Genomic DNA, 27,904 nt, shown 5'->3' with positions numbered 1-27,904 from the left:
TAAACATCAATCGTGTAAAGGGATATGAGGATAGTGTGGGGAAAAAAGCATTAAAGTGGATGATCAGCCATGATTATATTGAATGGTGAAGGCAGGCTCAATGCACTGAATGGCCTATTCCTGTCCTATGTTCCTGTGACATGGATTGGTCGTATCCTTTTGTAGTAACCTGATGTGTAATGTACCTTTAAGATGAATGTTGTAATGGAAGATCACATGATCTTGGTATCCAATAGTAGAGTAGCATAGACTACCTCTGTAGTCAGTAGTCTTGAGTTAGAGTCTGAAGTGTAAAGACAGAGTTTTGACTTATAAGCACACAAGTGTAGCTGCTAAGTTCCTTTTGTAAATAAACAGAATGTGCTTCTTCTAAGGACGATCTACTGATCTTCTCTGTCTTTGGTACCAACTCGGTCATCCAGAAACAAGTGTGCAATCCGAATCCTTAAGTCCCAACAAACCAGGTACAGGATCCAACATCTTTGTAATGCAATGATATTTTAAAATTATTGGCACCAAAATTTCTAATCCAGGAGTGTTCCCATATCTTATCACAACTTTGCTGTACTCCCAGAGAAACAGCATAAACAGTCGTTTAGGTCAATTCGCTACATATTCCACTCAGTAATTGAAAAGTTTACAAGAGGATTTAGGGAGGACTCCAGGGGAATTTCAGGGTTGCTGTCATTTCCTAATTTCCTGCAATTCTCCTCACATCAAACTTTGCACCCTAAGAGAAAAGTCGGTTCCTCAACCTTAGCCAATTGATCCAACTCCATGGATTTGTGCCAGATTGCCTCAAAAAAGATCTGTTCCTTGACTACTCAAACTATCTGAGGAAATCCATTCATTGCCGCTAGCTGATGGCAAAGTTGACATTGGGAACTCACTAACATACTGCACCACAATAATGTCAGGCAAGTGCAATTAGAACACATAGAAAATTACTGCAGAGAGGAAGGTCATTTGGCTGATCACGCTTGTGCCAGCTCTTTCTTAAGAGCTAAAAGTGCTTAGTTGACTTTGTGGACTCTTCCTCAGGGGCTCTCCTCCTGAGAAAATGTTTAAGAACTGAAAAATTGGCTGACTCCTATGTTTCTACAGATGTTGCCTGGCGTGCTGAGTATTTCCAGCCTTTTCTGCTTTATTTTCAGATTCCCAGTATCTGCAACATTCTGCATTTTTGCTCAAATTTAGGTAGGGTCCTTTTCTGAAGTAACTCCCTAAAGTTGGTCTTTATAACCCCCAGCCTATTGCTTAAGCTTAAATTCTCGGTGTTATAATGCCACCATGATATCCTTCAATAAGTCTAATGATTGGATTAATAGACCATGGTCTTTGAAGCAACAACACCAAAGGAATGGAAATTCTGTCAGGATTTCAACTCATAGGCTTCTCACAGAAAATTAGAAAGAACATTGAACAGATAACCTCAATTAAACTCAAACACCTTCAGCTAATAGTTAAAGGCATATCTTGATAATCTGCTTTGAGTATTCATATGAAGTGTGACTAAATAAAGGATTATGAGTAATAACTTTTGCAGCCTAATTTGAACTACAAAGGTTTTTCTATAAAAAGGGGGGTAAATAGAGCCTTGCGTCATTAGGAAATTCCAATTGCAAATCCCAAGGTACTGTACGTAATCAGAATTTGAAATGGGCCTCAACTGCTGGACAGTATTGTGATATGTGAATATCATCACATTTGACTGCTTGGAAGTCAATGCTGCTGCTTTTCCAAACCAGGCCATCTACACATATAGGTATAGCAGAGAAATGACCCAAGTCACAACAGGACTGTTTTTCATGTTTACAATGGTAACAGGGTAAGATTTTCCTGAAGCTGACTTTCATTTGCAATGCCAAAAAGGTTAGCTGTATAGACTGAATGACGGAGGCAGGTTTAGTAGCAGTGCAAGACAAAGTCAGTGGATTTAGAAAGGAAGGCTCCTTTCAGACTTTTATGTGCTGCATCATCTTTTGCAACCACTCCATTCATCACATATTATCTTCCATACCTTTCTTTCCAGCCACCATTTATCACCACCTAGAAGTAGTATTCCATAGCATTCTTCAGAAATTATTCCAGGATATTTACAGAATTTTTTAAAAAACCATTGCAACAATTGTGTTTGGGGAGCTTTGAATGGCCCATGACACAGTTCCTCAGTACAAATTCAAAAATCAACCAGAGAGTGTGCTGATTTCTGGCCCTGAATAGTGAAAAGCACAATCGTTTACCATTGCTACCAATAAAACTCAACCATCTTCAGGTAGCACATTGGGCAGAATTTCACCCTTGTCGGGTGGGCTCGGTGAAGTGGGGGGCGGTCAGAAAGCCAACCGCCACCCGCAATCGAGGCTGAAAGGCGATTTCACGCTGGTGGGCCAATTAAGGCCCACCCAGCGTGAAACGTGAGCGGCAGCGCTCAGTGCTGCCTGTGCGGGTGGGGGAAGGGGGGGGTGGCGAGTGGGGCGAGTGCACCTACACGCATATGCACGAGTGCGTGCTTCATAATCTCCCTGAGGCACAGAGCTGCCTCAGGGAGATGAAGCATTTCAAAAAATAATAAAGAAATAAAGAATGTAATAAAACATGTCCCCTCATGTGACTCTGTTATTAATTAAAATTTCATTTTTTAATTTAATTTTTATTTGCTTTAGGAAACCTCATCCCGCCCATGGATGAGGTTTCCTAAAAAGTGCAAAGGCCACTTGGCCTTTTTGCTTGCCCACCAACCATAAGGTTGGACGGGCAGTGAAAAATTCTACTCAACTGATCCTTTGATGACCTTAACAGGCCTTTTAACTGTTGGCAGGCACACAGCTGACTCCACGTTGATGTTGCAATGCTCGTCTGACATCAATGCATGTGATTTTACGCTTGAGTGGGTCGGGCACATGCCCACCCGCTGAGCTAAGAAGTTTGCCCTTAAAGCTAAGACCTGATATTCTGTATTGAGTATTCATATTCGTCTTGCCATTACTAAGACGCCAATTTCCACTTTGGTAATATCACCCGATTTCGCCCCTGCATCAGCTATCTGCTGCTGAAACCCTCATTCATGCCTTTGTTACCTTACAGTCCACAATTCCAAAGTACTCCTGGCTGGTCTCCCACATCCTATCCTCTGTAAACTTGAGGTCATCCAAAACCCGTGTCTAAACTTGCAGCAAGTCCCGTTTCCCTATCACCCCGATGCTCATTGACCTACATTGGCTCCAGGTCAAGCAACGTTTTAATTTTAAAATTTTTATCCTTATTTTCAAATCCCTCCATGGCCTCACCCCTCCCTATCTCTAATCTCCTCCAATTCCATAACCCTTCAGGATATCTGTGCTCTTCTAATTCTGGCCTTTTGTGCATCCTCAATTTTGATTGCTGCACCATTGGTGACTCTACCTTCTGTTGCCTAGGCCCCAAGCTCTAGATTACCCTCCATCTACCTCTCCACCTCTCTACCCCGCTTTCCTCCTTTAAGACACAACTGAAAACTTAGCTTTTTGAGCAGCCTTTGGTCATCTGACCTAATATCTCCTATGCGGCTCAGTGTCATATTTTGTTTTATAATGCTCCTTTATAATGTGAAGTGCCTTGGCGGTGGTTCATTAAGTTGAAGATGTTATGTAAATATAAGTTGTTGTTATTCTTGCTGAAGTGTGACTAAACAAAAATTTAGCAGTCAAAACTTTCCCAGCATTATCTGTACAAAATGTCCAAAATATTAGATTTATGTGAACTTAATAATTGTTTCAAAATGGAATGATAATAAAATCATCCATTTGAAAACAGGTCCAAATATGCTTTCACAAAGGTATGGTCAATTATTTACCAATTTACTAACCAGTTATCAGTTTCAGAGAGTAAAAAGGATTCAAAGACATCATAGGTCATGGAATATAACTCAATTTTTAGATATGTTGGCCTTTTGGGTAAACAGTTCCCAGATGAGATCCACTGTTGGTGAGCAGAGATTCACATCAGCGACATTAGCAGAGGAGGCAACAAAACTGGGAGGGGCAGGTTGTAAGACAAGATATAAAGGTGTCTATATGAGGGAGACAAACCACAATGGACAAATTGAGAGTGGCAAGTCATTAGAGATAGCAGAGGGCCACAAATCAGAGGTCATAATCTACCACACATAGCACAAACTTATATATTTGAGCAGGTGTAATGTGGGCTCTTGGGTGCAAATCTGCCAGTGGGGCCTTGTAGTTTTGCTGATGTAAGATTGTGAGTGTTTGGTACCCAATTAGTGATACTCATTCCAGTGTGAGTAATACATATGTACCTGTATATTCGTGTTGATTGGATTTCCCTACTGCATTGTTCTCTGCCATTATATTGTTTATTAACTTTGAAAAAGAGATACAAATTACATGTTGAAAGAACCCAAAAATCTACACAAAGGTTATGATTTATTTACAAATTCTTCAGTTGATTTAAGAATTATCTGGTGAGATTTGCCTCATACAAGCTCAATGACTCTAGCCTGAAAAAGTCCTCTTACATGAGTAAATGCCTAACTGCAAGAAGCCTTACCCAGTCAGAAAATCCTGAACAGAATGTGGCAGAACCTCTCAAATGAGCTCTGAGGGCAAGAGTCCGCTACAAATTACCCCAATTTATATATACACTATAACCACTGTCACTTAAGATAGTTGCTTGTGCTTGAATTGTTGCTCACTTGCATTCGAAATCTATGCTACATCAGGTGCTTTTCTGTTTGAAACAGACGCTAATTTCAAATCCAGAAATACATTTATAAATTTGATTCTAACAGCTTCTTGCAGTAGGCTTGCTCAGTTAAGCCTGTAATTGACGTTTATTTATTTTATTTATTTTGGGCTTATTTACTAGACAGTAAACATGCACTCATTTGTTCGTCATTAGGATTTACATGATGCTTTTCCTCATTTATCAATCTTTAATTACATTGCCTAATTAAATTACATTCCACTCATAAGAATCACTCCCCTAAACATATTTACGATAAAAATTCTGCCCAAACCTTTTTTATAAATTAATGTCAGAAACCTCATCCCGCCCTTGGATGAGGTTTCCCCAAAAATCCAAAGGCTGCTTGGCCAATACCCCTGCCCACCCACTGTAACATTGGACAAGCAGCGAAAAATCCAGGTTAATTACTAGATTAATGGCCTTAATAGGCCTCTTAATTGTCAGAGGACACGTTGCCAACTCGCACGCATGCCTGCCAACTGAAATACCGAGCGCTATTTCACACTCGGGTGAGTTGGAATCGCGCTCGCACGCCGAGCGAAAAATTGTGCCCCATAAAAATGTAGATAACAGCCTAGAAATGTTAATGATGCAGCATCTAATCTTCACCAACACCAACACAGACTGGTTGGGCCAAATGGCCTGCTTCTGTGTTGTAACTTTTATAAATCAATGGATTTCTGTATGTTCAATTTCCTTAGCTGAGTAATTTAAAAAAATATATTTCTCAGCCTGACATGTAAAAATGAGATAGCCTCTCCGGAGCCACCATGATAAAACATTGCATTGTTAGCGACCTAAAGAAACACCACTGAATAAGCTCAAGCTTTTGTTAACTTCTTACATCATTTAAATGCTATCTTCATTTAACTTTAGGAGGACTGTTACGTTTTGGTTTCCCAACATTAGCAGCAATACAAGAAACAAGGAACTAAGAGATAAAAAAGAATACTGATGAAGAAAATTTATCTTCTACAGAGATGTTATTCCTCTTTTCCTGATGTCTCTTTGCTCTGCTGAAAGCACATGTAAACATTTTGCGGCAATTTTCCAACAACACCTGGAACGTCTATGCAAACACTGATGCATTCCAGCCATGATATTCAGTAAATGTGTGCATACCTTTGCAGAGTAAATAGCTCACTCCATTGTTAGCACCTCTTACGGTTTAGTATGTAGAAATCTGCATACATCTAATAATTCTCATGCCGCTATTAGCGTCAGATGTTTGGCTTAGCTTCATTAATATAGCTGCTGTGCCTATCTCACAGACTTAGCAACTGCAAATGCATTATGTGTAGTAACAGTCAGCCACTAAATGGTTGTGGTTCCATGGTCTATCTTGGCTCATTCCTAAATTCTCATGTCCAAACATTGGGCACAAATAAAATAGCTTAAATTGGAATCAAAATTAACATCAACCTGTACAGCTGATAATCCAAGCTCAACCAATCCTGTGAATGAGATACACAGCACTCAGCATTTAAAAACAAAAAAAAGACAAATTCTTTCCACTCCTTTTATGGAAATAAATTCCTTCCATTTTCCCTAACAGTCCTCATATTATCAAATCTCTAAAATGGAAACTGGATGTGGGTGAGAATAGTTTTTCCAATCTTCTCTTCCAGCCTGTGTGAAAGGCAATCCCCACTTTACTGCTATTTCCTGCTTTGAACACATGGCCAGAAATTTCCCCCCGTTGGGGGGGTTGTGCGATCGGGATCACGCCGCCATTTTATGTGGGTGGGCCAATTAAGGCCCGCCCATTGTGATGCTCGCCCGGAAGCGCTGAGTGCTGTGTGGGCGGGGGTGTATTCCCTGAAAGGTTCCCTGCGCACTTTCATGCATGCGCGCGAAAGAGCACAGAGATTTCCCTGAGGCACAGAGATGCCTCAGGGAGATTTGTTTCCGTCTTAAAGTTCAAAATAAAGGATTTTTAAACTTTTAAAACATGTCCCATCATGTGACACTATCACATGAGCTGGGACATGTCAAAGAATAAATGTATAAATTTTTATTAGATTTTAAAACAGTTCATGAAACCTCATCTCGCCCATGAATGAGGTTTTATGAAAAATGCGAAGGCCATCTGGGCTCTTTGCCTGCACCCCCCCCCCCCCCACCCCCAAAATTAAATTGAGTTAATTAGTTTTTAACAGGCCTTAATAGGCCTTTGACGGTTTGGTGGGTGCGCAGCCGATTCGGCTGCGCGCCCACCGAACTGACAATTTAAATGACGCACGATGATGTTGGGACGCACGCCTGACATCACCGTATGTCATTTTATGCGTTGGCGAGCGGGTCCCGCCCCCCTCTCACTGATGGGAAAATGCTGTCCCATGTCTACTTTCATTCGAATTATTAGCCCAGGTAATAAGACAAGTAACAGCTATTTGCCGTATCAGTTTTATGAAGCACCCAGCATGCGTAAAGTTCATTTCGGATTGGTTGTGGTGATAGAATCATTTGTAAACAGTACTGTGACATCTATCATGAGTGCCAATCCTTTCTACTGCCTGTTCAGTCAAGACCTAATTGATATCGAATGCAATTCCACAGATAATTAATCGTTCAGAATTCAAACAGGAAATAACTCTGCAGTAAGATAAGCTATCATTTAGAGTTAAAGAGTATGTGGATAAATATGAGAGGCAGTAAATTCCCTCAAATCTTTTGAGCTACAATTTAGTGCATGAGCAATACTCCTAGCCATTCGTCATGTTATTGAAACATGATTGATGTTCAGCAGCATGTTAAATTTAATTCAACCCTTTTCATTACTGATTTAGGATATCTATGCTGCTGTCTTTGCAATCAGTATTTTAAATTCTTTTCAGCAAGTCATGGACCTTAGAATCATGCCTTCTATGCTGCTAGCAAGGTGTTGGTGGTGTCCCTTTACAGAAACAAACTATGCAGTGAACTAACCAATGCAAAGGTTCACAATGCATGTGTGTCTTGGAGAATAGGCTGTAGCTTCACACCTATGAAATATACTTGCTGAATTTCCATTCATTGCTGCAGTGTATGTGGAAGACTCCAGCAGTGGGATTTCCCTGTTGAGGCAAAGGGGAGATCAAATTATCCCAAGCTGCCGTGGACTTGTTAGTGGCTGGATTTTTTAATTGATAGACTAGAACAGTAGATTGCTTTGGCCACCCACTCCATCATTTATTCCAGGAGGGCCAAGAAGGATTGGCTTGAAGAAAAATAGCCTTAAGAATCAAAATAGATAAATATTTGTTTACAGTTGTGACAACCTTTGATCCAGAAGCAGTAACAGGAAGGGAAATTTCTAACTACTTTAAAATGTTTGAGGAATCTGTAATTGTTTTAAAAAAATATGTTTGAAACTGCTGTTTAAGAGTTAATATCACTTGTAATGGAATCAATTGTAATTTTTGGATAATAAGAAATACTTGTCCATGTGATTTGGTGACTCTTGACCTGGAAGTATAGGAAGGGAGTTAAAATACGGAGGCCATGTGTGTTCAGTTCAGTAGCAGGGGAGAGAACAGAGAAGGTACATTTACAAGGAGCTAATACAGTTAAAAGGACAGAAAGATGAAAACAGGGCTGGAGCAGAGATTGTGAATTGGACAATTCTATTGCTGCTGCTTCAGTTTTGCCAGAGCCAAACAGACCATTGAACAAGGGTTTATAAAAAGGGGTGGAAAAAGGAGTCTCTGGGGATTAGTGCTATTAAAACTGTTGTGAACAGCCTAGCTAAGGAATTTCTACAGGATTGTGTCGTTTGGGTGACAGCCATTTCCGAGGAATGGAGTGGAGCTGCTGTTGCAGGTGACTCAACAGTAAATCCATTGAGTGGGAAAAGAAAAATCCTACGTACTGGAGGCTGGGTTAGAAAGATGGTGAGAGTGCATGTGGTACCGTATTTGTGCGGGCAGTGATGCAAGTGCTTGTAATTTCATGAGGCGTATCTTTGTTGTATTGGCTACTTAAAGTGAAATTCATTTTTTTGAGTGATGTACCATATACCTGTTCATTCATGTTCACTTAACATTGATTTTGATTCATGTTAAAGTAAAAGTTACAAAAAGTGAAATATTTTTTGGTGAATTTCCTCACTTGGCGGTAGCTCAATAAATTTGGTTCTTTTGGTTTACGGAATCCTATGGGGTTCGTAATAATTTACAAATACTTGGCTTTGATAGATCAGCAAATCAGAGAAATTACAGCAAAAGGAAGAGGCCACTGGACCCAGCACAACTGTGAAGATACCAAAGCTAACTTGAAAAATAGGCCTTCTTACTGAATCTTGTTTCTCTACCCTTTTCTCATATGATTTTATATCCACTCTTGTCAAATAATTTTAAATTATATTATAATCTCCTTCTCAGTAGCCCAAAGCATGTCTTAATAATAATCATCTCTAGGAAAATGTTTCATGCACCTTTCTCCTTCATTCTTATGTGGTAACTGTCAATCTTTGCCCCTTTGTTACCAATTGGCCAAGCAATAGGACAATCCTTCCTTGTTTAACCTCTCAAAACTTCTTAAAGTTAAGGCTGAAGCATTTGCTACAATCTTGAGCCAGATGTGCCACATGGGTGATCCATCTCAGCCTCCTCTGGAGGTCCCCAGCATCACAGATGCCAGTCTTCAGCCAATTTGATTCATTGCACATGATATCAAGAAACAGCTGAAAGCACTGGATACTGCAAAGGCTATGGGCCCTGACAATATTCCGGCAATAGTACTGAAAACTTGTGCTCCAGAACTTGCTGCGCCCCTAGCCGAGCTGTTCCAGTACAGCTATAACACTGGCATCTGCCCAGCTATGTGGAAAATTGCCCAGGTATATCCTGTCCACAAAAAAAAGGACAAATCCAAACTGGTCCATTACCGCCCCATCAGTCTACTCTCGATCATCAGTAAAGTAATGGAAGGGATCATGAACAGTTTTATCAAAAGCAGTTGCATAGCAATAACCTGCTCATTGATGCCCAGTTTGGTTCCGCCAGGGTCACTCAGCTCCTGACCTCATTACAGCCTTGGTTCTAACATGGACAAAAGAGCTGAACTCCCAAGTGAGGCGAGAGTGACTGCCCTTGACATCGAGGCAGCAGTTGACTGAGTGTGGCATCAAGGAGCCCTTGCAAAACTGGAGTCAATGGGAATCAGGGAGAAAACTCTCTGCTGGTTGGAGTCATACCTAGCACAAAGGAAGATGGTTGTGATTGTTGAAGGTCAGTCATCTCAGCTCCAGGACATCACTGCAGGAGTTCCTCAGGGTAGTGTCCTAGGCCCAACCATCTTCAGCTGCTTCATCAATGACCTTCCGTCCATCATAAGGTCAGAAATGGGGATGTTCGCTGATGATGCACAATGTTCAGCACTATTTACAACTCCTCAAATACTAAAGCAGTCCATGCCCAAATGCAGCAAGACCTGGACAAGATCCAGGCTTGGGCTGACAAGTGGCAAGTAACATTCGCGTCATACAAATGTCAGGCCATGACCATCTCCACCAAGAGAGAATCCAACCATCGCCCCTTGATGTTCAATTGCATTACCTTCACTGAATCCCCCACTATCAACATCCTGGAGGTTACCATTGAACAGAAACTGAAATAGACTAGCCATATAAATACTGTGGCTACAAGAGCAGGTCAGAGGCTAGGAATAGTGTGACGAGTAACTCACCTCTTGACTCCCCAAAGCCTGTCCACCATCTACAGGCACAAGTCAGGAGTGTGATGAAATACTCCCCACTTGCCTGGATGAATGCAGCTCCCACAATGCTCAAGAAGCTTGATAACATCCCGGACAAAGCAGCCCGCTTGATTGGCACCACATCCATAAATATTCACTCCTTCCACAAGCGACGCACAGTAGCAGCAGTATGTACCATCCATATGATGCACTGCAGAAATTCACTAAGGCTCCTTCGACAGCACCTTCCAAATTCTCAACCACTACCATCTAAAAGGAAAAGGACAGCAGATAGATGGAAACACCACCTCCTCCAAGTTCCCCTCCAAGCCACTCACCATCCTGACTTGGAAATATATTGCTGTTCCTTCACTGTCACTGGGTCAAAATCCTGGAACTCCCTTCCTAACAGCACTGTGGGTGTACCTACGCCACATGGACTGCAGCAGTTCAAGAAGGCAGCTCGCCACCACCTTCCCAAGTGCAACTAGGGATGGCAATAAATGCTGGCCCAGTCAGCGAAGCCCACAGCCTGCGAATTAATTTTTTAAAAAAATTAAAGTCTTTAATTGATCATTCTTCTTTGCTCCAATGAAAAAGAGTCCTAAATTTTCATCCTTTTCTTCATAACTATAACTTCTAATTCCTGGAATAATTTTAATGAATATTCACTATATCCTATGAGTGGCTCTCATATCCTTCTTACAATGGGCTGCCTTAAACTGTATACAATATTCAGCTGAGATGAACCAATATCTTGTACAAAGTCATAATCATGATTCATTTTTATGTTCAGTGCTCATTATTTATTTAATCTCCATTTGATCCTTTTTATTTTTATATTTTTTCATTTATATTTATTTATGATTATGAATGAGCTGGGACCTTAATTCTAGCAATCAAATGCAGGGATACTATCTTTTAGGACAGATGAAACTAATGCTCAAGACTATACAATATCATCCCTATCCTCACTTCTTGATTCATCTCATTTCTTCTCCTACTCATTTCACCCTAAGTGGGACCATGCACTATGATCTTTGGATTTTAACCTCACTATCTCAATTCAAAGTAGAAGATCTACGTAGTTAAAAAATGATGGGCAAGAAATTCAGTTGCAGTGCGCCACTGAACACCTGATTGAGTTCAGTGAAATTTTTGGAACTTCTGTTTTGTAAAGTGTCACAATGATCTCTGCAGTATTTTTCAAGGTGTTTTGTTAAGCTCCTACATTTTCCAGACAGTGTTGCCACATCCTCACAGGCTGCAGTGGCAATTCATCTGCAGTACAACAGGGAGATGGAGCAGAGGCTATGGAGACAGCAAGTTCTGTGCATTATGTCTGATTAGTTGGGGCCAAATCTTCCGCAGTCCATGATCACGCCATCGGCAGCTAACTCATCGTGCCAAGTAGTAGGATGAAGGTGACCCAGGTGTTGAAAAGGGGCACAAGGCACAAATATACCATCAGCTTTAATGTTCTCAGATGCCACAGCCTCTGGCATGGCTGGCATCATGAAGCTGAAAGCCCCCATAGGAAAGGAGTTGCAGGCATCCTTGTGGAGCATCTGGGCATTAGTTGTGAATCCTAAGTGCCAGGGACTACTGTGGTGCGAGCAATGGGGGTGAGGTGCATTGAGTAGCATGGGAGACTGGTGCAATGGTGAGTAGATGTCATGTGAAGATGCATTCACTGACTGTGACCACCTGCATGTGGTCAATTAGATTTCTTGAGGCACTGCTGTCAGCTTCTCAGATCATGATTCAGGCATTGACTTTCCTAGTCTCCTGCACCCACTCCCTTCTGAGAGTGGTCCTTTGGTGTCTCCTGGCCTCTGCAGAATCAGGGCATCTCTCTTTCTTCCTACCATTAATGCCTCCAATACTGCATCTGTTCCTCTGAATCCCTCTGTTTGCCCTCATCTTCACTTTACAAGAATTGCAGACAATTTTTTGTCCTTCAAGAAAGAACAGGATTCCCTGCACCACATGGTCTGCAACAATGCTGCCGAGGCCTCCTGCTGCGTGCAGGGCATTTTGGCAGCATTCAAAAGCAGAGAGGAATGCTGGAGGCAGACCAGCTAGTGCCACCAGCATACAAATGGGGTGGGTAAATTAATTTTTCATGTTGCCCATCTCAATCTGAACAGTCATGGGGATGTCATGAATTGTGGTTCCTGTGCCCGGAAATCGGGGCAATAAAATTTCCTGTCTTATTACATGAATATAACAAAGACACTGTTCATTAAAGAATCTCTTAAAGAGGACTGCATTTACTAAGAGGAGAGTTTAGCTACAGAACTGATCTATTTACATAGACAGTGAAGTTAAAACTTGAATTAACTCAATGGTCCATCCACATTAAATAGCCATCATGTAAAGCCAATAAAATAGTGCAACGACACATATCAAGGAAAACACCCCTCCTTGACAATGAATTGTGATGTAACATCACATCAACAGGTATTTAACAATACACAAGGGACCGCTCAAAACAAAAATAATGCTCCAACTCTATAAACGGAATATGAAGTTTACAAATGCTGTTGTAAATTCAAGCAGTTAACCAACACCTATCTTAATTGACCCTATAGCACAAAATCTCTCCAGAGAACAACAAAATCAAGGAACCTTTAATTTAGGAATGGTGATACAAAAATGAGTAAGTGCTTTCATGTAGCAGTTAACACCTTCTGATAGGACTTAAATTCAATTCTTAGGTGGATAACATCCAGGTGTTCTATGCATTTAAACCCCATTCATTTTTTTTGTAAAGTTGCACAGAAAATTGATTTAAAGAATGTGTACGAATATGACTGTGAGCAAAATCTGTTCCTGAAAATGCTAAATTGTATCTGCTTTGATGCAGCACTTCTAAAATTTTACTGTAAGCATTCTCTTTTTTATTCCTACAAAGTCTCTCGATGACATGCACCTTCTCCAGCCAGAAAGACAGACTAGACACTGCTCTTAACCCTATTATATAATGTTACTTAAGGCTTAATCTCCTTCTAATTTTACCTCTATCACTATGTGGAAGCGCACATACTCTACAAATCATAAAAGTATGACCAAATCTGAGCTCCTCACATTCCAAAACTCCTCATTATTGCCATTTTCTTCAACTCCAGACAGAACCACAAATTGGGAGCTTGCATTTTCAGATTTGGAAAGATTGTACTGCCACAACAACTATGCTCATCTTTCTGACAGCCTCCCTCAGGGAATCTGGACTGCAGCAAATATTTTCACCTGGGAGATAAAACTTATTATTGCATCTGTCTTGACGACAGCACCCCTCATCCTCCCCACAAAGAACTGTGAAGGCTCTTTTATGTTTGACAATATTTGGTTAAGTACTTAATGGGATTTATATTAAGTTTGCTGCCAAAGACCATCATCTTACATAACATGTTTCAACTATTCTCCGTTCTGCTGGGTGCATTCTTTCTGACTTGACAGTGCAGCTGAATATGTTTACAATTAAAAATTTCTTTTTAGGGTAAACTGTTCATTCTCAGGTTGGTAAAATTACTTTCATCTGGTAGATCTCCACTATGTAATTATTGTGTCTAGGGCTGTGTTTATTGATACTGTCTGGTATTCTCCTTTCTTTCGAAAATGTTGCAAGTTTGAAAAAAAAATCTGTCCCACTGAGATCTTAGTTCCAGGGTTAAGGTGGAACACTGGATTGTCCCTATCTGAATGCAGGAACCCGGGTAAAAGTAAAACTGTGCACTTTCAGGTGAACAGGCACTGTTGGCTTTTGATCTTAAGTTTCACGTTAAAGAAACGTGAAAGAAAAGGCACTATTCAAAAGAAGAGCAGAGGAATTTTCCAAGGTCTCTTGGTTAATATCAACCAACAGCAGTAAAACGATATTATCTGGTCATTATTTCATTGCTGTTTGTGGACCATGCTGTGAGCAGATTGGCTGCCGTGTTTCCTATATTACACTTCAAAAGCATTTAACTGGCTGTAAAGTGCTTTTGGACAATCAGTATGATCAATTAAAACAACGGCTAGAGCACCAAAACAGAAGATACTGTGTTAATGACAGATAAATATGTGTGCAATAAATACAGAATTGTTAGTATGCCTCAGCTCAATGTTACTCAATCTCACTGCCTTACGCACAAAATCTGGTTATTGCAAAATAGATTGAAAACTATGATAAAGGGAAGACATATTTTAAGTGTCAATTTTTACCTACAGTACTTATTGGCATGTAGGTCATGTTATTTACAATTTTAAAACACCTGTTATATACATTAGCTTCAGTAACCCTATATTATTTTGTCCTCAGAGTCAGCGTGTACTTCCACTGCAGAGACACTGGGTGCCAGTACAGGAATGTTTGAGCTTGTAATTAGAGTTAATATGAGTGTGTGTTTCAACCTTGAAGTATTGCAGAAATTAACATGTAAATCTCTTCTTTAGAATTAACTTCCCAAATTTTAATAAATGCTACCCATCCAGCAATCCCATGTGTCAGCTATCCACTGGAAATTCCAGCCACAGATGCAATCCGTTTATTTGCAATGGCTGGCCCCATTTACGACCTGTATGAACAAGGTTGCCGCTCCTTCATCAACCCTTCCCCAAATCTTTCACCTCATTAACGTAACTATTCTTTGCTTGGACAATTTTTCACTTCTTTTCTGGCTGAGGAAATGATGAGGTAACGGCATGGCTGGTGATTCAGAGGCTGCCTGCCAGCCAGAGGGCGTGTTTCCTGTGGCTGCATAATTAATGAGGCAGGATGTGGATGGTACGGTGCCAAAACCCACCATTCTGGCTGGCAGGTAAAACATCTGTTTTCATGCCCACTGGGATGATTCCTCCCACAGTGTATAATCACTACTAAGTATTTATCACAGTATTGAAACAGGTCCTTCCCAAACCCTATTCCTCAAAATGAAAATCCATCCCTTTTAAGATAATTTATCTACCCCATCCTCCTTTGGTACCATTACCAAAGGGGTCTTCCGTTGGGTGGGTGGAGTATCCATCGAAGTAATGGCTCTTCAAATATGCCAATTTCCATCCAGTGACATACAGAGGACCCTAATTACAATTTTAAGGACAACTGGGTAGAACATATGTCATGTGCACTCTCTGTCCAGTTTTATCATGTAGTACAACAGAAGAGGGAACAAAAAAGGTTTGTTTGAAATTATTTTTGTGGGGCCAGGAATGCTTCTCAGATGCCCTGGGATTTTGGTTGGAGCTGGAAAATTGCAGTGGGGAACCCATTTGGTGCCTGCAGCTCAGTAAGGACATAGAGGCTCAGCCCTGAAAATAGACCAGGCCTCCCATTGGCAGGACAGGGTGATGAGTCTGTCAACAACCTTTTAGTCAAAATCTTCTCATTAACTGGATGAGCATTTACATGTTGCATCATACTCTGTGTTGTAGTAAGTCTCACAACATAAAATGCTGGTTGAAATTCAAGGGATTTTATAGTACGGTTTTGTAGCCTTATGTCTAAAGGGAGATCATGTTAATGTAGACACAATTATTTATAGATAATTAGAGGAAAAGATAAAGGGAGTAATTTTTCCTTCATATGATAGTGTAAAATAGGTGCTGGTTAAACAACAGCCATTTTTACATCTCTCCCAATTTTTATTTCCATTAATATCACCATCATCCGTTCTGCACGATTGCACAAAGTCAGAATTACTCCACAGTTTAATCTAGCATGCATAAAATTGCTTTGTAACGACAAATGTTTAAATAAAAACAAGTTCAAATTTAGGTCTTGGCAGTGTACCAATGAGCTTGTATCAGATTACAAGGAGAGAATTGCCCAATCGCTAGTACATCGGCTGTGTAGTATACTAAGTGATTATGCCAAGCTTTAGCCCTTTTGCTTAATTTGTCAAGTGCTTCATGTGGTGCCCATATCCCTGTGTTTGTGCATTTGCCTAACAAATGTTTCAGATATCGTAACTGTGTGATTGAAAAGGGCATGGAACAGCTTGAATTGAAAAGGCAACCCGGATAGCAGTCAATGTCGTCTGTACTGTTTTCTCCTCCCACCATCTCCACTTCAAGTCTGCTCCAGAGATAGAACCAATGTTTCCACACTGTCAAAGCAGACAATGAATACACTTGGATCTTGAAGAATGTGTGTTTAGAGTCTGACTGGCTCACAAATTAAAATGAAGAATTAGTTTCAGCTGATTTCCAAAGGCTCACAGGCACTGCCACATTTCAAAGAAAGCTCTAGGTTACTTGCTAAAAATGTAAAATTGTATCAAGGCACTTCATATAAGAGTTAACAAATAAACTTTAATGTCAAACATTAAATATTAAATATGAGCAAAGGTGACCAAAAGCTTGGTCAAAGACATGGATTTTGAGCATTATATTAAAGAAGAGAGAAACAGAGAGGTTTAGAGAGGGAAATACAAAACTTAGGACCTAGGCAGCTGCCAATGTTGCAGCACTAGAAATTGGAGATGCGTAAGTGTTGAGAATTGGAGGGACACAGTGATCTTGGGGAGTTGGAAGAGGTTACAGAGAAAGGGCATGGTGAGGCCAATTAAGGATTTGAAAACAAGGATGAAGATTTTAGGAACAAGGATGACCAGTTGTCAACGTCGGCCAGCAAGTACAGGGGTGATAGGTGAAAGGGAATAAGGTGTAAGTTAGGATATGGGCAGCGCAGATTTGAATGAGCTCAAGTTTATGGAGAGTGAAAGGTGGAAGACCAACCAGGAGAGCATTGGAATTGTCAAGTCTAGGGGTAACAAGGAGTGGATGAGAGTCTCAGCAGCAGATGAGCTGAGGCAGGGCGGAGACAGGTGATCTTATGGAGGTGGAAGTGGCCAGTCTTGGGGCAGAATTTTGAGATCAGCAGGTGGGCATGGTTGGCCACCAACCGTGTTTTCACGCTGGCGGGTCAATTAAGGCCCGCCCGGTGTGAAATGCAGCTCTTCACTGGTCAGGAAGGGCCGAGCTGGGGCAGGGGCCTGTCAGACACAGGGTCCAATGGTAACCCGGCAGCCAGTTTGACATGGCACAGGCAGCCCAGGAAACGCTGCCAAGGAAGGACGTCAGTTCTGTGTTGTCTTGATGGAGTCGAATGCAGCTGGAGATGCCAGAAGGGAGGGCAGGTCAGGTGAGCGCTCAGCCCCCCGCTTTTTGAATGAGTGCCTCACGGTCCTGCTGGAAGAGGTGGCTGCCAGGAGGGGCATCCTTGTCCCCAGAGATAAGAGGAAGAAGCCACCGCACCTCACAAAGAGGGCATGGGAGAAGGTGGCAGCACTGGAGAGCAGCCATGACGTGGTGTGGCGCACATGGGTGCAGTGCCGGATGTGGTTCAATGACAGGCTGTGCTCAGGAAGGGTGAGTACTCTGTTGGCATGGGTCAGAGTGCAGAAGTGTTAAGGTGTGGCTGCCCCCTGTGGATCTCAGAAGGGCTAGACTCTGAGTGCTGACTGTCAGTGATGCCGGAGTTGGCCAAGGGGGTGAGCCCTGGCTGCTTGGCCTGAGTGTCTTGTGGCTCAAGGGCCTCGATTCAGTTGTGCCCTGCCAGGTGTTCCTCAGCTGGGGCTGGCCAGGCTGCAATGGCGCTGCAGGTAGAAAGTGGACTAATCAATGCTCCTCTGTCCTTTCAGGAGAAGACGAGCCATAACCAAGCAGAGAGGGCACATACAGGCGGAGGCCCGCCCAACCTGCTGCTACTCACAGTGATAAAAACAAAAAACTGCGGATGCTGGAAATCCAAAACAAAAACAGAATTACCTGGAAAAACTCAGCAGGTCTGGCAGCATCGGCGGAGAAGAAAAGAGTTGACGTTTCGAGGCCTCATGACCCTTCGACAGAACTAGGTGAATACCAGGAAGGGTTGAAATATAAGCTGGTTTAAGGTGGTGGGGTTACGGGGGTGGGGGGGTGGGGTTGGGTGGGGGGAGAGAAGTGGAGGGGGGTGGTGTGTTGTAGGCAAAAGCAGTGATAGAAGCAGATCATCAAAAGATGTCACAGACGGCAGAACAAAAGAACACATAGGTGTCGAAGTTGGTGATATTATCTAAACGAATGTGCTAATTAAGAATGGATGGTAGGGCACTCAAGGTATGGTTCTAGTGGGGGTGGGGGGAGCATAAAAGATTTAAAAATATTTTAAAATAATTCATTGGAAAAAAACAAAAGGAAGGGGGAAGAAACAGAGGGGGGGTGGGGTGGGGATGGAGGAGGGAGGTCAAGACCTTAAGTTGTTGAATTCAATATTCAGTCCGGAAGGCTGTAAAGTGCCTAGTCGGAAGATGAGGTGCTGTTCCTCCAGTTTGCGTTGGGCTTCACTGGAACAATGCAGCAAGCCAAGGACAGACATGTGGGCAAGAGAGCAGGGTGGAATGTTGAAATGGCAAGCGACAGGGAGATTTGGGTCATTCTTGCGAACAGACCGCAGGTGTTCTGCAAAGCGGTCGCCCAGTTTACGTTTGGTCTCTCCAATGTAGAGGGGACTGCATTGGGAGCAACGAATGCAGTAGACTAAGTTGGGGGGAAATGCAAGTGAAATGTTGCTTCACTTGAAAGGAGTGTTTGGGCCCTTGGACAGTGAGGAGAGAGGAAGTGAAGGGGCAGGTGTTACATCTTTTGCGTGGGCATGGGGTGGTGCCATAGGTGGGGGTTGGGGAGTAGGGGGTGATGGAGGAGTGGACCAGGTGTCCCGGAGGGAACGATCCCTACGGAATGCCGACAGTGGGGGTGAAGGGAAGATGTGTTTGGTAGTGGCATCATGCTGGAGTTGGCGGAAATGGCGGAGGATGATCCTTTGAATGCGGAGGCTGGTGGGGTGATAAGTGAGGACAAGGGGGACTCTATCATGTTTCTGGAAGGGAGGAGAAGACGTGAGGGCGGATGCACGGGAGATAGGCCGGACACGGTTGAGGGCCCTGTCAACGACCGTGGGTAGAAAACCTCGGTTAAGGAAGAAGGAGGACATGTCAGAGGAACTGTTTTTGAAGGTAGCATCATCGGAACAGATGCGACGGAGGCGAAGGAACTGAGAGAATGGGATGGAGTCCTTACAGGAAGCGGGGTGTGAGGAGCTATAGTCAAGGTAGCTGTAGGAGTCGGTAGGCTTGTAATGGATATTGGTGGACAGTCTATCACCAGAGATTGAGACAGTCTCGTCGGGACTTGGAAAAATTTATTAATTTTGCTTCCAATCTCCACCCCTCCATCATTTTCACGTGGTCCATCTCTGACACTTCCCTTCCCTTCCTTGACCTCGCTGTCTCAATCTCACCATTCCAGCTTGGGAGGTGGTGGCAGTGGTAGGCAAATCCAATGCTGCACAGAAGAGGTTGGCCATTCAGTGCAGAAAGGGGACGAATGAACTTATCTCTGCTGCCAGGGTAAGGCAACCATCTCATCACTCTAAACTCACACAATCAAGCCCATCGCACATTCACTGGCATCTCACTCACTGCCAGCTCAAGGGACATCATTACTCACCCTTTCACACATGTCCTTACATCTCCATCTGGCCTCATCTGCTCTGGAGACTGCATCCTCAGCCTTCACCATCTTGAGGCCACTTGCACAGCTCAACTTGTGCCCCCACACGCACCCTGGGATACCACCTTCCTCAGTACAGCCCTCACCCTGCAGCCTCTTCCCTTGCCAGAGGCCACTTCTCCCCCTTCCCCAAGCAAGCCGTACAAAACCACCCCTCCTTAATGGCTGGCCTGGTAGGCACAGATCTGCCCGTGAGCCCCCCTAAAAGTGCTGTGGTGCTGTCTGCGAAGCCTGGCACTGATGACTGTGAGCTCTGCCCAAAACAAGACAGGCAAACAAACCTCGAAGTCCCAAATGAAATGCAGCTCGCCAGCTGCATGTCACTTATGTGCAGTTGCGAAAAATGTCGGCATGATTGGGCAGATGATCCAGCACAGGGGAATGACTCTGGCAGGCTGGCCTTATAATGATATGCAAAATATATTACAATGAGATTCCTGACATCCAATGGCGGGAAACGCAGCCCGCCATCAACGGGCTGAGCGGATGATCGCAAACTGGTTTCACGATGTCATGATGCCAATTTTTGGCCTTCTCGCCATATTGTCCACTCACGCCGCTGAGCACACCCAACACTAGTGTGCACGGATAATTCCGCCCCATGGCTTTGAATTTCTGTGAGGGTCCTCCCAATCACGTCATAAAGCTGGTGGACGATGAATAGAATTCACAGCAAAATGGGCTGTTTTTTAAAAAAAACATTCATTTAACATGCTGCACAAAGGCTAGAGTGAAAATCTCCAGCCTCCCTTTGGTCAGAGGCCCCAATGCAAATGACCCTGACAGTGATAAATCCGCCAACAGCAGGGAGGAACTTTGTGCAATATAAAGGTCTGGCACATATAGGGTTAACATGGGACTCAGTACCACCCACACAGTGATGTAAGAGAACACATGACCCACACCTAGGGGTCAGTCTAGTGTTGGACAGAGCTTGAACATTTTACTGTCTATATGTACATAATTCTTGTAGTTAATAAATACATACAGTTAACCTACATAAGATTACAAATACTTCATTAAGACCGACTGAATGGTATTCAACACCCTACAAAATGGTGGCAGCAAATGGAAAAAACAAAAAGCTTGCAAAAAATGCAGAGAGAAACTAAAATCCTGCAAAAGTCAAGAAAAATTTGAAGAAGCATTCTGACCTGAAGAGAAGCTTGAGAAGCAGCTGCGCAGAGGAAAATCACCAAGGAAAGCTCCAAAGAAAGGCTTAGAAGCTGAAGGTAGAAATTTAAAATTCCTCATTGGTGCAGAAGATTCCATGGGACCTCTTGGAAGCCCAGCTTCAATTCCCAGAGTGCAAAGGCAGCAGACCTACCAGGGGTGCCAGAAAGCCCCATTGGTCAAGCCAACCAACCACTCAGATGGTTTCCACGACGCTTCCAGTGGAGGATACACAAAAGAGCAAGAAATAGCCGGAAGAGCCTCAACCTCCAGCTCTGATGACTCTTGATGATGTCAACACTGTGACCACAGAGCAAACGCTGCAACTTCTAGCCAGCATGACTGTGCCACAGACAATGCTAGAACCAAATAGCAGCTGTCGATTGCCGACAGCACACCACACAGCCACAAAGGTAAGCTTACTGGAAAGCCACATCCTTATAACAAGAATGGCCATCTTCTGCCTCAGAGAACAACGTGACAACCCACACAACAAAAGAAGAAAAGGAAAAAATGACATGGAGATGAACCAATGCTCCTTCAGCCCGCAAGAAATGGGATTGAACAACCACCACCTATCACCACAACCGGCAAATTGACAAAGAGCGGTTCAATACCAAGGAATGGGGGGAAAAAAGGATAAAAAGATACCCAGATGCCAGAACAACCTCCAAATCCAATCCAGTTTATCTGCAGCGAGAGAACCTACTATTCCTCCCATAGTAGTGCGAATGAGATATGGATGGGTTATAAGGTCTCCAGGCCATCTGACCTATGAATTCAGAGACTTGCAGGGGTGGGGAGGAGTTTGGGTAGTAATAACTATGTAAATACATGGGGTAAAGGAAAATAAATTGAAATACATTTGACAAAGACTTGGGGGAGGTGTAGTATAAGGGTCTGACACACATAGGGTTAACATGGGACTGGGTACACAGACGTAAGAGAACACATGACCACTAAATAGTATGTTATAAATGATCAGCTTTTCTTTTTTACTAAGAGGCAGCTTGATGTTCATTCTTGATCATGCACAACTTAGAATTATCAGAAAGCAAAGCATGACACACAGATGTAAGGGAACACATGACACACACCAAGGGGTCAGTCCAGTGTTGGACTGAGCCATGTGCACAAGCAAGCATGGAGACAGCTCCTAGCCAGAACCCTTTACTGTGTATATGTACATAGTTCTTGAATTTAATAAATAATATTTAACCTACTTAAGACTACGAAGACTTCATTAAGGTCTACCAAACAGTATCCAATACCCTACAACAGTTTGCAAAACTTCCAACCCACGAAAGATGTGCCGGGACTCTGTAACAGCAGGAAATCTAGTTTTGGTGCCTGCACTAAACATTATTTCGTTCCTTTTCAATAACATCCTTCACTTCGATAAGCACAAAAATACAAGAATTTGTCCATCAATATTCCACAACAAGCTTATTTTTTACTTTCCAGGAAATATTATACTATGAAATAAGACTGCCTGGTTTGACAAAATAGAACAAAAGGATTTCTGTGGGCTTTTAAGTGCATAAAATAATTAAATGATATGTCAATTTGAAACTGGTTGTTGTCTGAAACAGAGCAAGTATCTAATTGATATAATCCTATGTGGAACCTTCTATAACCCCGGTTAAACTCCTCATGTTACACTGACATTGATACACCTAATCTAAGATAGCATATTCTGTCATTGCCTTATTCCAAATAAAAAAGTGATGTAAGCCAAAGCTCTTCCAGTGTAACTCTACTCCTGCCTTATTTTACGCTTTCTTTACATGCAAGCTGGTGTATATGTAATCTAAATGCATTAGGATTTATCACTGTAAAAGTTCTGCAAATTGGAAAATATAAATAGATGAAAATATTGCTAATATCTTCCTACTTTATAGCATTTAATCAGCACTCCCTTGCCCTCGGAATCTAGATTTTAGTCTCTATATTCATATACATGGTGACACTTGCTTGGGGATGGTCCCATGGCTGCTGGGCAGCTTCTGCTACCGCCCACAATTGACTTGGATCTAGATAGTGAGGTGTTGGTGCGCTACTGGACCATGTGAATTCACAGTCAAGCCTAATTCTGTCTCCATCTGTTGACTTGCAATAAGAGTTTCCTGCATAAAAGTATCAGAGCTGAAACTGACTGATGTTTCTTCCCTCTCTAGTCCAAAGGTACTGTGACTGATTGTCATGTTGCTGTAGCTAAGATCAACTGGTTCAACGCAAATCAATAAATCAATTCTGGGACCTTCCTGATCAGTACTACGAGGCATCAGCCATGTCACCAGTGGCAGTCACAGGATTTGGCCACATGAACACATTCAACAAGCAGACCATCATAACCTTTTAATTTATGGCTTCAATCTCCACTACTCACAAAGATTTACTTTCTACTATTTAAATTAAAGTTGAAATCAACTGTTGATCTTTATGTACTGATTTAGAAACATAAAACACAAGATCATTATCTCAGGGTTAGCATCTTTAATCTACATTAACAGCGTTGTTGACTTTAATGGCTTTCTTTCACTGTGCACTTTTCATAAAATTTCATTGGTAATGTAAAAGTTCACTATTTATCCTGCATCATTGAAAAAAATGTGCCGTCACAATATTGAAAGATACTTTATATGGCCACTGAATTATGAAAGCGCAGTCAGCTAACCTCGAGCCTTAGTTGGCATTTCATTGTGGTCCTCCGCTGCAGCTTTTGCGACTATAGAGGAGGCAAGATAATTCAATAAAGAAAGAAGAGAAATATGAAATTAAGTCAGAATCCTCCTAGTTCGCTGTTGCTTACCTTCTACTCGTCAGTCACACCGCAGCATGAGTAGGAGACCCTGTCTGAGAACTGTTGTAATATGGATCTCCAAAGTGAAAAAGTTATAATCAAAAGTTGCTCTCATAGACCACTGAAAGGTGATAGATTTTGTTTATTTTAGTGGAACAGTGTACAAATTAATTCCAGTCATATGGCATGTCCTAACACATTAACACTGGCAGAAGACAAGCTGAATGCTGAAGATCACAGTAACATTGGCTCAGTGACCTGCTCCATTGCAAATTAACTTAGAAACAGACGTTGGGCAGATATATTACTAATATCGCAAGCTATTGTTTTCTATTGGCATCCTCCTTATTGTAAACAGCTCTGCACAACAACAAACTATGTTATTATTCAGGTACCCTTTTCTTTTCATTCATGCTACAGAAAGAATTTTACTCTAATTTTTTGCAGGTTATTTCTTAATACACCTGCCCTCACAATTATTAATACTCAAGCATGGATGTCATGATATATCACTTAAGTGGGAAAATGAGGTGGCACAGTGAGTTACAATTCTCACCTCCTATTTCTGGAAATGGTCTTGCATCCAGCACAGACCAGTCAGATGAAAGCCTCTGATTCTGCCAGCTGCAATGACCTGAAATGACTTTGGACAGTCTTAATTCAATCTGCAATGGTCGCAGGCCCAAAGCACAATGCTACTCACAAAGTGGCACAAAGGTGAGATTACCTTAATCAATAAGGACAAAAGGTCACATTTTCCTGCCTGTGTTGAGGCAACTGAACCAAAACATAGCAAGCTTCCCACATGTATGAAGCAGGATGGGCTAAGTCTTGGATCTTCAGTGCCAACCTTCATTTATCATGCAAGTCAAGCTCCTGGGCTGGATAAGGTCCGCAGGTGAAAGCCTGCCAAAAAAGTTGGGGTTAATGGCTAAAATTAGAGGAATCAGTTATTAGAGTATGATGGTAAATACCTGAATCAATTCTTTTAATAGCTTGTAAAATCAAAGTACTGCTGCATGAGATGGGTACAATGAGGGTTATCTCGTCTATCCCTAGAGAGTAACCTCCCCAAAGAACAACTGTGCAGCATGCCTGTCAGGAGGTGACGGCTAAGCTCACCAATGTGTGACTCTACACACATGACTTAGGAAAAGATGCATAAGCTGGCACACCTTAAGGAAGCTGCTATGCAAAGACTACTCAACAGCACGAGATCAACCATAATCCAACTGAATGGCAGAGCATGCTCAAGAGGCTGAATTGCTATCCCCTATGTAAGAAATTTCAGATAGGTCACCCAAGTATGTATGTCACAAGAATGTATGGCTGGTCCAACTGATCACCAGAAGACTCTTCTACTATGCTTGTAATGACATAAGGAACAAATGTTAGACTGCTAGCTCAAAGCCAAATCCTCAAATTGAGTTTGTATTACAAGATAATGTGTGTGATGTTTTGTATGATTATGTATATGTCTTTGTAGGAATGAGTTAGATCTGATTTTAAGACATACGAGCAGGGTGGTCCTAGCCCTTAGCTTGGGGAAGGTTGGCGAGTGTAAACTTTTCTGAGAGTGTCAAGGACCAGTAATATCTGTACCATCTTCCAGTTTAGGTCTGTTCCCTTGCATTATGTATCATCTGGTTGCCATGTAAACAGAGTAATGTTTTTGACATGCTTTCAGCTGGGGGAGCACATGGCCTTATCAAGTCCTCATTCAATCCCACAGCTCTGTCATTATTAATCTGTGGGATTTGTTTTGCATTGCTGAAGGTGAAGTATTATCCCGCAGCCATGTACTGACACCACAGATGAGCTACAGATTGGGTACATAGCTATCATTATGTCCTCCCCAGCTGACAGCATCTCAAGACTCAGTTTGCATGACAACAAGATGATACATAATGCAAGGGAGCAGATCTAACCTGGAAGATGGTTCCGTTATTACAGGTCCTTGATACACTTAGAAAAGATTACACTCAACAACCTTCCCCAAACTAAGGGCTAGGACCGTCCAGTTCGTATGTCTTACAATCAGACCTAACTCATTCCCACAAAGACATATACACAATCATACAAAATGATCTTGTAATACAAACTCAATTTGAAGATTTGACTTTGAGCTAGCAGTCAAACATTTGTTCCTTTCATCATTACAAGCCTGGAAGAAGAGTCTGCTGAAAAATATGATTTACTAGAAAATTCAGCACCTTATGTCTTTCTCACCAAAATTTATTAAGCAGCACAACTACACACAACCCTGACGTTCCTCCTCCAGATCATTCACTGTATCACTGGCTGAGTCACAGTGCACAGTTAAGGGGAGTTCCTCCTGCCTCCATATTAACAAAGTGTTGTTCTGTGTTTATACATTCCCCCACCAAATCACTACTGTTACGGGGCCTGTAGAAAACTCTTCCTTAATTCTATCCATTGTTTCCACTGACTGATCACCCTTACTTAAATCCCTTCTTTCAAGTGCAGTGATTGTGGGGTGATTTTTGTCAAATACTTTAGGCACTAAAGAGTTAAAGGGGTAGCCAAAATGGGGATCTTAAGCTGAAATTCCTGCTTAGCCAGTATTTAGTGTACAACATCATCTCGGTAAAAGAGTTGAATTTAGCACCACAAATGTCAGCCCAGAGACTTGCTAAAGCTGATTGCCACTTAAAATGCCTCCTAATGCTCATTAAAGAGGCTGCAAGGCATTTTGATGACTAGTGCTTCAACTAACACTCACTCCATTGATGTTAATTTCAAGTGCAGCTTAAAGGAATACTCACCATTTCATGTTCATTGATGCTAGAACTGTGAGAAAGACCTCTAAAACACACTGGGAGACTTTCCGGGGTATTTTCTCCAGATTTAACCAACATTGGAACAACAATTATTCTAGAAACTCCCTGAGGTTAAGTGCTTAGCTATCTGATCAAATTGTAAATCTTATAGAATTACCAGGAAAATGGAAATAGTTGTTAATGGGCATCTTGGTAGGGGGCCTCCCCTTTGCCAGGACAATGAATGGGAGGAGGGCATGAGACCTGGGGAGCAGAACCAGCTGCTGCAAGAGGGAGGGATGAGAGGTGGCACCCTCTTGCCCTGTGGGTACAAGATACCACTCCTCCTGTGAACCTCCTTCACTATCCGAGAACCTGTAATTCCTCTCTTGGGTCCTTGAGCCATCCTACAATCTGCAGCTGTATGAAAGTCAGAGCACTCTGCACCTTCAGTGGAGTTGGTGCAAGGAGTCTAAATATACTGCTTCGTGGAAATTGTGTCTATTCAGCACTTGAATGCTAAATCTGCAGGTTTCTGATTTGGCACCTACAGGCACATTCAAATTATGCTAATATGCATTTAAGACCAAAATTGTTTGCTTTCAAACAAGTTACCCTTATTAGCATTGCACCCATTTAGCACATGTTGATACCCTTTGGCCAAAAGAAGCCCCACTGTCTTATCAGTACTATTACTCATCCTCCATTAATGCAACAACTCCAAACACCAAACCTCACTCTCACTTATGATCAATCCTAACATTTATGAGATAAAAGCAAAATACTGCGGATGCTGGAAATCTCCGCAGATTCTGTCAGACCTGCTGAGTTTTTCCAGCTATTTTTGTTTTTGTTTCTAACCTTTATGAGAATGGGCATCATCCTGTCAAGGACATCCCAATTTCTGAAAAGAGGGGCCTGATACACATTTTAGCTACATTTGCTTTATTTCCAAAATTTTACCTGTCCTAGTTTTTCTTTACCCCCCCCTCCTCCCAAAAATAATATATTTTCATCCAAAGAAACAAGAAAGATTTTCTGTGAAGAATGGAGCCATGAGCCTGTAATCCCAGTGCAGAGCACAATGCACATGCCTATAAAGAGTCCTGTGACACCACCATGGCAAATTGGTCCATTGGTCCCATTAATGTAGGATTGTGAACATCAGTCACAGCTCAAGAGGTAGCTG

The 27,904-nt window shown here is 42.2% G+C and overlaps 1 protein-coding gene across 1 annotated transcript in view; it reads right to left on the bottom strand.

Annotated features, from left to right (window-relative positions):
* The window catches only part of LOC121277061 (solute carrier organic anion transporter family member 3A1-like), a 336,748-nt gene that overhangs the window by 124,863 nt on the left and 183,981 nt on the right, over nucleotides 1-27,904 (bottom strand). The window lies entirely within an intron of this gene.

Source organism: Carcharodon carcharias, chromosome 4, assembly GCF_017639515.1.
Source record: "Carcharodon carcharias isolate sCarCar2 chromosome 4, sCarCar2.pri, whole genome shotgun sequence".
Lineage (NCBI taxonomy): Eukaryota > Metazoa > Chordata > Chondrichthyes > Lamniformes > Lamnidae > Carcharodon > Carcharodon carcharias.
Note: the sequence above shows the minus strand (reverse complement) of the source record. Positions and strands in the feature narration are given on the sequence as shown.